The following is a 9,850-nucleotide window of genomic DNA, read 5'->3' on the forward strand; positions in this document are numbered from 1 at the left end:
TTTGAGAGATTCCATCTTCCGATAGCTCAGAAATTGCATTTTTGGCAGGGTGGTTTCAAAAGAGGGACACCGGGGCTTTGATTTGGTCCTCTGTTTCTATCTGCAACTTTAATCTGTGTAGGGAAGGCTTTCTTTGACATTTGTAGCAGCATTCCCGAGATTGATGCTGCTGTCTATTATTATACAGGAGAACATTTGATACTAAAGGTTCCCGCAGCTCCCATCAGCTTTCTATAGCAGGTCTGCTCTCCTGACATTTAATGTCCCTTAAGCCCGATATGGTCTGATAACTTCAACATGCCAGCTGCTTTGTGGGGGAAATAAAGAGCCACAGTGTCCTTGATTCTTTGTAGGAACTGTCACCACCCACATCACCACTTAACCCTCACACATCCCTGTAATAGATGCAAATTAACAAGTATGGGGAAAGTACATTCAGCTTGTATTCCTGTTGTTGTGCACCAAATGCATCAAAAAGATACCAGGCCAAAAAAAAAAAAAAAACAACAAGGCAAAAAAAAAATCCCATTAAAAATGACTAACTACCTTTGGAGGTTACTAGATTACCTTCCTGAAAGTGACCTTTGCATGACCTCACATAAAGAAAACATTCCCTATGCCTCGAACAGCAGTTTTCCCACAATACACTTTTTAACGTCTTTGTCTGAAAAGAAGTGCCATCTCTGTAAACATGGTAGCTAGCAGGAATTAAGGGGATCCTTGGAACAGTGACCGAGACTCCAGGTTGGAACCTCATGAAAGAAATCAGCTTCCCTGCACATCTGCCAACGGATGGACCAGTCACTATTCAAGGAATGAGAATTCCTCAATATTTCAAACTAAAAAATCCCCAGAACATGCTATCAACTGAAAAACCAAAGGCTTCTTATTGTTCATAATATGCGATTGTGTGTGGGCCTGAATCATACATGTTTATATTCATGTAGGCAAACACAGGCAAGTTGTTAAAGAAAACAATGGCAGCAATGCTCAGGAGAATGCAGATCTGCAACTGGAGAACTATGAGGCAGGGTGAGATCCAGAACACCTGATTTGTAAAATAATTTGCATTCTTTTAGTTGTTTAACAATTTAAATGTGCTAAGCCCATGCTTGTAATTTTTTTTTAAAAATTTGAGGTTTATTTGATGTCTGACATTATTAACTATGACCTTGGAGATTAGAAATACTGGGTTAGGCCACGAGCCTATGAGGTGTACAACCGAGTCACGGAGTCATCCCAGCTCGTGTCTCATCGTCTGTGTGGAAATAGTTCTCAGCCCATCATAAATCATGGAGCGTGCTCAGTGCGAAGGGCTTACAGGCACTATTCAAATGGTCTTCCGGAGGAAACTGTGATACGCTTAAAACTGAAGCAAGAATGGTGACCCACTTTCTCAGCATAAAGACTGATTATTTTTTAAATTTCTGATAGTATATAACCACGATAACAATTTATAAGAATGCTGCTTTTCAGTCTACTGCTCAAGAAGAAAATTAACCTTTCTCATTTTATCAGCTTGAGAACTATGCAAATCCAGTAACAATGAAATAATAGATGTGAATTCTCCAAAGTTATCCTTCTGGCATTACTTTTTTTTTTTTAACGGCATCATTACACTTTAGTCAACACACAAAGAATGCATGATTTGAACAACCCAGCACGATAGAAGCATGGTGTGATGGCTTTTTTTTACAACTAGAATCGGAAAATGATGTATCTTTGAATACTACAATGTACAAAGAAATATATTATCATGAGATGAACTAAATATTAAGCTAAATTAAAAACAGCAATAAGAGGGGTTAGCATTTACTTACCAAAAAATGGTTTAGAGATGTAAATTCAGTTCAGAAAGATGGCAGACTCTCTATGAGAAGATGACTCTCAGAATGTTTTCTTAGAAATCTAGGTTACCCTGGATACTATAGGCTATAACTGAATACTATAGCCTGGATGCTTTTTGGTTTTTTTGAGCTAAGGTTTTATTAGGCTACAGAGACATCATTGAACTTGCAATCCTTCGACCTCAACCTTCCAAGTGCTGAGATAACAGGGCATGCACCACCAAGCATGAACTCAGTCTTGTATTTTAAATAAAGTTTTTTTTTGTTGTTTTTTGTTTCAAGTAGCATATAGATCAGTGCTTGGTTTGTTCCTGGGACATTATTGTACCAGCCTGTTCATTCCATGAACCTTGTCAAAGTGATCCCACAGAAGGATAAGGAAAGACACAAGCTACACAATTTTTAAGGAAAGGTGGTAATAGGACAAAAATCATGTATTTATAAAAGTAATTTGCGCCTATATCTACAGGTGGATAAAATTTTTTATTTAATTTATTATTTTTATTATATTAAATTTTATTTAAAAATTTTATCCATCTTTAGATATAGGAAAGAAAGGGGGAGACTATAAGAATATTGATATTAAAAAAAGAATACTGATAAGCTAGCTCTTCCCTACTCTCATTGCAACACTTCAGGTGAGATTATTTCAGTCCTTAAGAAAGTAACAATTGTGTGGAATAATTCCACAGCCCTCATTCTGTGGGGAACGTGACTGCTGAGAGCAGCTAGCTGAATGACCCTGACATCCTGTTCTCCCTCCTGGCAACAGACATCTGACGAGTACACCTCAGCCCTGGTGTCCCTCATCCTACCGTGCTCCAGAACGCTGCACATTCCAGCACATTCCAAAGGGACATCGTAGGAAAAAAAGATGAAATTTATTATCTTAAAGCTTCCCTGAGTCACCCTCCTTGGGATGCTCTTGTTCTTCGTTGTCAATTCATAAATTAACAACTGGTAGCCAGTTAACGAGCAGAAGCTCTGACCCAGATCTTTCGGCTTCCTCTGCCTTTGCTTTTCAGATAACCCAAATGAGGAGATGCCTTTTAGGAGAACAGAGGCGTTTCCAAGTACCCCAGCTATATAAATAATTTAGTAACCTTTAAAATGAGTTTGTATTAATACAGTCGGTGCTCCCTGAGTGTCGATTTAATTACTATTTAATTCTACTTTCTCTCTTTCTCTGCTGCTCTAAAACGCCTCTCTTCATTACTCTGCAGAGATTGTGTTACAAACCCAGTCAAATTCTTGCCCTTTCTGAAAACCTTCTTGAGTCTTCCAAAACAACAACAACAACAACAACAACAACAAAAAACAAAAAACAAAAAAAAACGGTTTTGGTTTTTCCAATCTATATATTCCTTTAGCTAAACTAGAAATTGGACTTTTCTGTGTGATGCCAGGCTTTGCAGTTCTGATTGGCCCTCGGGGCTATCCAAGAGAGAGGTGGTGCCCGCCCAGAACTTCAACCCTGACCTGAACTTTTTCAGTGTTTTTCAAGAGGTTTCGCAGATGAGACCACTGCTGTCCCTTGAAAGTCCTACTTAGTGGCTTGGCGTCCCAGGAATTTGCCCAAGTTCCTTTGTGGTGCTTGTCTGACTCTGCCCCTCACAGTGGGGTTTTCCGCGTATAATAGGATTTTACTTCTAAAGTAGCAGCCACGCAGCCTGGAAAAGACTCTTACAGAGAGGCTGCACTAGCTTTCCCATCCCGTGCCTGTGCTATGACTCTTTGATTAGGAGCACTGTAGCTGCTATACTTCATTACTGTACATTTTAGAGTCAAGTTCGACTCCATCAGTGCGCCACCCCCTAAAGTGCACCACTCACTGTGATAATAGCTAGGAATATCACAGACAGGAGGAGTGCACACTGCCTTCAGAGCACCACTATTCTCGGACTTAAGTGGGATTCCAAGGAAGAGGAAGAATGCTGCCATATGGGCTAGCTGGGATTCATGGCTTCCGATGGTCCGTGTGAGAGGAGGGGCTGTAGATTGATATGTGTTGAAATACCCGTGGTACTTTCACAGTCACAGGTAGGGGAGCCAGGGTTGAGCTATGTCTCATTTCAGCACTTCAGAAATGCTTCTTGAGCACTATTTGTATCACGGCTGCAATCTTCTGCTTAACTCACAAATGTTGGGTGCTATGGGAAAGAACCCCAAGATAAGAAGTATTTGCCAGGTTGAGCATGGACAAATACTCAGGAAATGAGTGAGAGAGAAGTCATATCCAATGGTTAAATAGTATAAGGCAGAGTACCGTACAGAGCACACAGCAGTGAAGTGGCAGATAGGACCACAGGTATCTGGTCTCTGTTGGTGGTTTTAATTGAAACTTCTTTGTGTTTTAGACTCCTTGACTAGAAAAATGCTATTTTGTCATATTGCTGGAAGTCAATATAACAGTTCCTTAGAAAATTGGGAATCAATCATCCTTAAGACCCAGCTATACATAACACTCTTGGGCATATACCCAAAGCATTCTCCATTCTACCACAGGAAAACTTGCTCCACCATGTTCATTGCTGCTTTCTGTATAAGAGCTAGAAACTGCAAACAACTTAGATGTTCCTCAGCAAAAGAATGGATAAAAAAAAAAACTAGTCCAATTTCAAATGGAGTATTACACAGCTATTAATAACAATGATATTATGAAATTTACAAGCACGTGGCTGTAACTAAAAAAGATGATCCTGAGTTAACCCAGACCCAGAAAGGCAAACACAAGTGTATACTCACTTATAACCTATTAAGTAAATGATAATTATGCTACAATCCACAGACGCAGAGTGGTTAAGTTACAAGGAAATACTGGGGGTGATGAATGAATTTCCTTAGGAAGGAGAAATAGAATAGATTTTGCATATGAACTGGGGGTGGGAGGGATGTAGGGAGAGAGTACTTGGAGAGATGACTGGAATTGGGGAACTTGGGGTGGGGGGTGATGTAAAAACCTAGTGCAAGGGAAACTCCCTAGAAATTGAGAGTGACTCCAGAGAAGTCTTCTAGTAATAGGGATACAGAGCCTGAACTAGCCATCTTCTATAACCACACAATGCACCTATCAGTGTTACACAAGCATGAAGTCAGCCACAAACCTTCAACCTGGAATCTGTCCTGCCTGCAAGATCTGCTGGCATAATGCTGCTCCAGAGCTTGTGGGAGTGATCAACCAATGACTGTTTGACACTGGCTGGCCAGTAACGAGAGGCAGGACAGTCTAGAGACCCAGGATAGAACCAAACGTGACTGGCAAAAAAAAAAAAAAGTGCACTAATTCCTAATGATATTCTGCTATAGATTGTTGCCTAGTCCAGAGGGATATAATCCAGTAGCTGATAGGAGTGGAGACCCACAGCCAAACATTCTGCAGAGCTGGAGAGATCCACAGCCAAACATTATGTAGAGCAGGAGAGACCCACAGTCAAACACCAAGAAAAGACATCTCACAGAAGAGAGAGAGGAAGGATTATAGGAGCCAGATAACACAGCCCACTGAATCAACTAATCCAGGCTCCTAGAGGTTTACAGAGACTGAAGGGGCAAACACTGACCCTGTATGTGTCTGAGCTAGGACCTTTACGTATACCATATACCTTATGGTTGGCGTTGTTGTAGGTATCCAAACTGTGGGACTAGGCACTCACTCTTCGCCTATACTTGGGACCCTTTTCCTCCTGCTGGCTTGCATTGTCCATCCTTGATATGAGGGTTTGTGCCCAGTCTTATTTTATCTTGTTAGGCTATGTTTGGAAATAGCCCTGAGATACTTGTTCTCTTTTTTCTGAAGGGAAATGGAGGCAGAGTAGATCTGGGAAGGGAGCTAGAGGGAGAGACTTACAGGAATGGAGGGAAGAAAAACAGCAGTCAGGATGTAATATATAAGAAAAATAAAAAAAAATGTAAATTGAAGAAGTCTTTTTAAAAAGAATATCCATTTCACCCTCTCATCTCTGAAATTACCCTTAGTGTTTCTACTCAACATCATATCCTTGGGGCTTCTGGCGCAATGATGGGTCAGTTTCTCATGCTCTCACCATGCCTTTGTCTTCATAGCACTTCTCCCTTATATTAATTATCTAGTTGGTGTTTTCCCCTCACTAGTCTGTACACTATGCAGAACTGTGTGACTATTTTGCTTATATATTTGTTCTCCTTAATTCTAAATCGTGTCAACCCTTAGTCCCACTTTCCAGAAAAACAAGATCAAAACAAAACAAATGTATTTCTTTTCTGGCCATGCATGCTCTATGGCCAGATGCTCTCTCCTCTGTTGCGTTTGCTGTGTTATACTTGGGATGTTGCTATGCTTATTTGAAACTGATTCTGGCTCATTCTCAACATGTTTCTAATTTTTGCTGTTGATGTCCTAATTACAACGGACAAATTACAACTGCTCAGCACCATGTCCCTACATTTTGCACTTACCTTTTGATCACCTCATCTCATCATCCATTTGCTTGTCACCTCATGCATCTTATCAATATTGGAAACTGAACCATCTCTGAATTTCAGTTATTAATAAGATACTGTGAATTCTGGTCCTACATCCTCTCCTTCTCCCTGTTTACCTGCTCAAGCTCTCCTCCTACTACGAGGATCCTTGATCTCATTCAGTTTGACCCTCCAGATAAACTCTGATGGCATTTCATTTCTACTCTCCGGATTATACAAACTTCTTGATGCATGCCCAGTTCTCCATCTCCCGTCCCTGCACTCAGTTTCTAACTTCCTGGGCAGATTTAGCAATCATTCTCCTTGTTCCCAAACAGTAAAATCTGGCTAGAAAGAAAATTAGTTCCTAAGTAGTTCCACTTCAGATTTCTGTTATGCCCTCAGTCATTCAACTCTTCCTGAATGCCAAATAAACTTCTAGAGTAAGTTTAACGTCCCACTTTCAGCATTAACTGTTTCAATATCAAGCTCCCATACCTTTCTCACATCTCGTTTCCACTTGGTGATTTCAAATGACATTAAATTGAGAAATTTGAAGCCATCAAAAGAAAAGAGACTTCTCTATCACCCACATTTAGCTGTCGATGTCCACCATCATTCCCTTACTCAAAGTGATAAAATCTTTCTCTGCTCACTCCATCAAAAATCCTCTCTTCCTTGTGTCTGGGTTCTATCTTTCTGGACTTCTTTTAGGCATTTGCTTTCTATACTACCCTTTTGGGCTTTTGCTTTGACAATCTTCCTTTATATATAAACTATTTCTAAACTGTCAAAAAACACAGTCTTACATATTTGCAATCACCTCTACTATGCATTTCTTTTGAACTACTTCTATTAATGGCAATGCTTTAGTGAAATAAATGAGATTGTTAGCCAAAGAATCTCAGCTCCCTTTTCTGTTTCCTTTTCAGTTTTCTTTCTTCTTTTAAATGGACTTGTTTCTACTTATATTAATACTAAGCTCTTTCCTTTGGATAACCCAAGTCTCTAATTTCCTTAATCATTATATTTCTGCTCCTTTACTTTGTTGTCCTCCATAAAACATTTGGAGAATTCTGTGTCTAAACACAGGCAAAAACAAACACATCGGATTATATTATTCCCTAGTTTAAAATATTGAACGACTTTCATTTTGTGTACAATTCAATATGCTCATGCTTTTACAGAAATGCTAATAAAGAAGGAGAAAATTAACCATAGGCATTTCTGTCCTCAAAGGACTTAACATGTTTGAGATGCAATGGTATTCAACAGATAGTCACAAAGATAATCACAATCCTTTGGAGTATAATAAGACAAGAGTCTAATGTGGGTTTGAGAAAATGATAACAGGTTTTCCTTATAGAAATAATATTAAACTGGGTTCTTGTGGGAGGATGAAAGCAATGAAATGTTGAGGCAGATAGGTGCCTAGCACAGGATGGATGGAGGTCTCTTCAATCACTGAAGTAAGGTTCATATGGTTGGAATATTGGAATTTTGATGGAGAGCTCTATGAGGTACGATTGGAGACATAGGTAGTAAACAGAGCCTGAAAATCTGCAAGTATTTGGATAGCATCCTAAAAACAAGGGTATATCTTTGAAGGATTTTGTTTGAAATCAAATTTATCTTTTTAATAAGATATTCTGAGTAGTAGTTAATCTACATGAAAATGTAGGTAAATCATTTGCTGTAAATTTCTGAGAAGAAGATTTCTGAAGTTTAGACCAGAGTGCTATTGGTAGAAATATGAGATGGTGTTAATCAAGACCTTTTAGAAGTTGTGTTGACAGGATTTAAGAGTTGATTGCATTTTTCAGACTTATGTCCAGGATAATCAATACATCAAATATGTTTAGACTATGTTTATATCTTAAGTTTGTAGTTGGAGTAGATGGATCCTTAAATTGCCCAGTTTCTCGAGTTTAACACAGCAATAGGAACCTGCTTGAGAAACATAGTAACATATTGTTCAGACACTGGCTGTAAGATTTTGTGAAATGCATGGGTATGAGATTAAGGCCCAGGAAATCTCCTTGTCATGGCTTCTTCCCCAAACAAACATGCAACATATCAAACGTGATGCCGTTTTTGCATCATAAACTAGAGTCTTCTTCCTATCAGTTTTCTAGATGATTATTTCTTAATCTATTCTCTGCTATGCTCCTATTAATCTGTCTCCAAAGCAGGTAGAGTAGTACTTTTAAAATGTGAATTGGCAATACCACATCCTTGTTATACCTTACTGTGGATAACTCCCTCCCCACCATCGACAAAGTGGCCTAAGAGTCTTCGTTTTCTTTCTAAATCTGTATCTTAGCTCTTATTCCATGGTATAATAGCTGGGTCCATTGACTGCTTTCCTGTTTATTCAAAGTCTTTGTTCTATTTGCTTATTGTACTTTAAATTCTTCTGCCTCTCTCCATGTCTGAGTTTTCCTTTAAATTTCCCTTGGGTGGCTTTGTTGGTGGGTGTGCTGAGATATTCAGAGTAGAGTTATTTTCTGGCATATGTACATAACAGGCAAGAAAATGTGCTAGGTGACTTGTGTTTGCGCCTGGGAATGCATTTTGCACCACTACACACTCTTTGGGGACTGTGGTATGGAAGTAGTACACCAGCAGGAAGGGAGGATATTGCTGTATGAATAAAAGGGCTTTATTGCTTTGTTCACAGGAAACAGCTGCTGGTTAACATATGCCTCCTGATCATGATTGATTGTGGAATGACACAGTGAAAATTGTGGCTGTGATCATTTCAGAGCACTGGGTGAAGTAAGCGCTATCAAATGAAACAGTTCTTGCTTTACCACACTCAACATTTCGGACTCTTGGGTAAGAAACTGAAGATTTTTATGGTAAGGCTTTACAGCTCTCTTAGTGTGGGTGTAAGATGGCATATTAAAGCTCCCCACGGAGTATGCCTCAGTCACATCACTAGTGCCTCGGAGTCATGGTCTACCTTATGGTATACATTTTAATGTCACAAAACAAAAGGTCTCAAAGTAGAGAAGCTTGAAGAAAGAGTATAATAAAAAGAAAATCAGGAAACACCGGTTCAGAATTCGTAGAATTTGTTGAATGCTAAAATCATACATTTGATAGACAAAGAGAAGTCTAAACTCCGCCCAGCATTCCCACTTCCGGAACCTCACGAAATTACCCTAAACATGTTCATAATAAGATCTAAGCTCTGCACTTATTCAGTACAATGAGTGGTTCCCTTCAAGAAACCCACATTGAAGTGTCCAGGAAACTGCAGGAAAAGGGGATCCAGAACTCAAAGAAGCAGAGGTAATAACATGGTCACCATAGAAACCAGAAAAATAGAAATGATCACATTAAAGAGCATTATGCTGAAAAGTAGGGCGTGCTGAGAAATAAAGGTGGTAAATAATGCCGTGCATGGTGGAGGGGGGGTGTCAGAGGGAGAATTAGTGAAAGATCTGAGCTGCAGTGCAAAGAAAATCATGGCAGTGAAAGCTAAAGGGGCCAATGGGATGGACTGATTGAGTAGATTTGAATAACGCTGATTTGGTTTCTAGCCATAAACAAAGGAC

Source organism: Microtus ochrogaster, chromosome 1 (genome assembly GCF_000317375.1).
Source record: "Microtus ochrogaster isolate Prairie Vole_2 chromosome 1, MicOch1.0, whole genome shotgun sequence".
Classification (NCBI taxonomy): Eukaryota; Metazoa; Chordata; class Mammalia; order Rodentia; family Cricetidae; genus Microtus; species Microtus ochrogaster.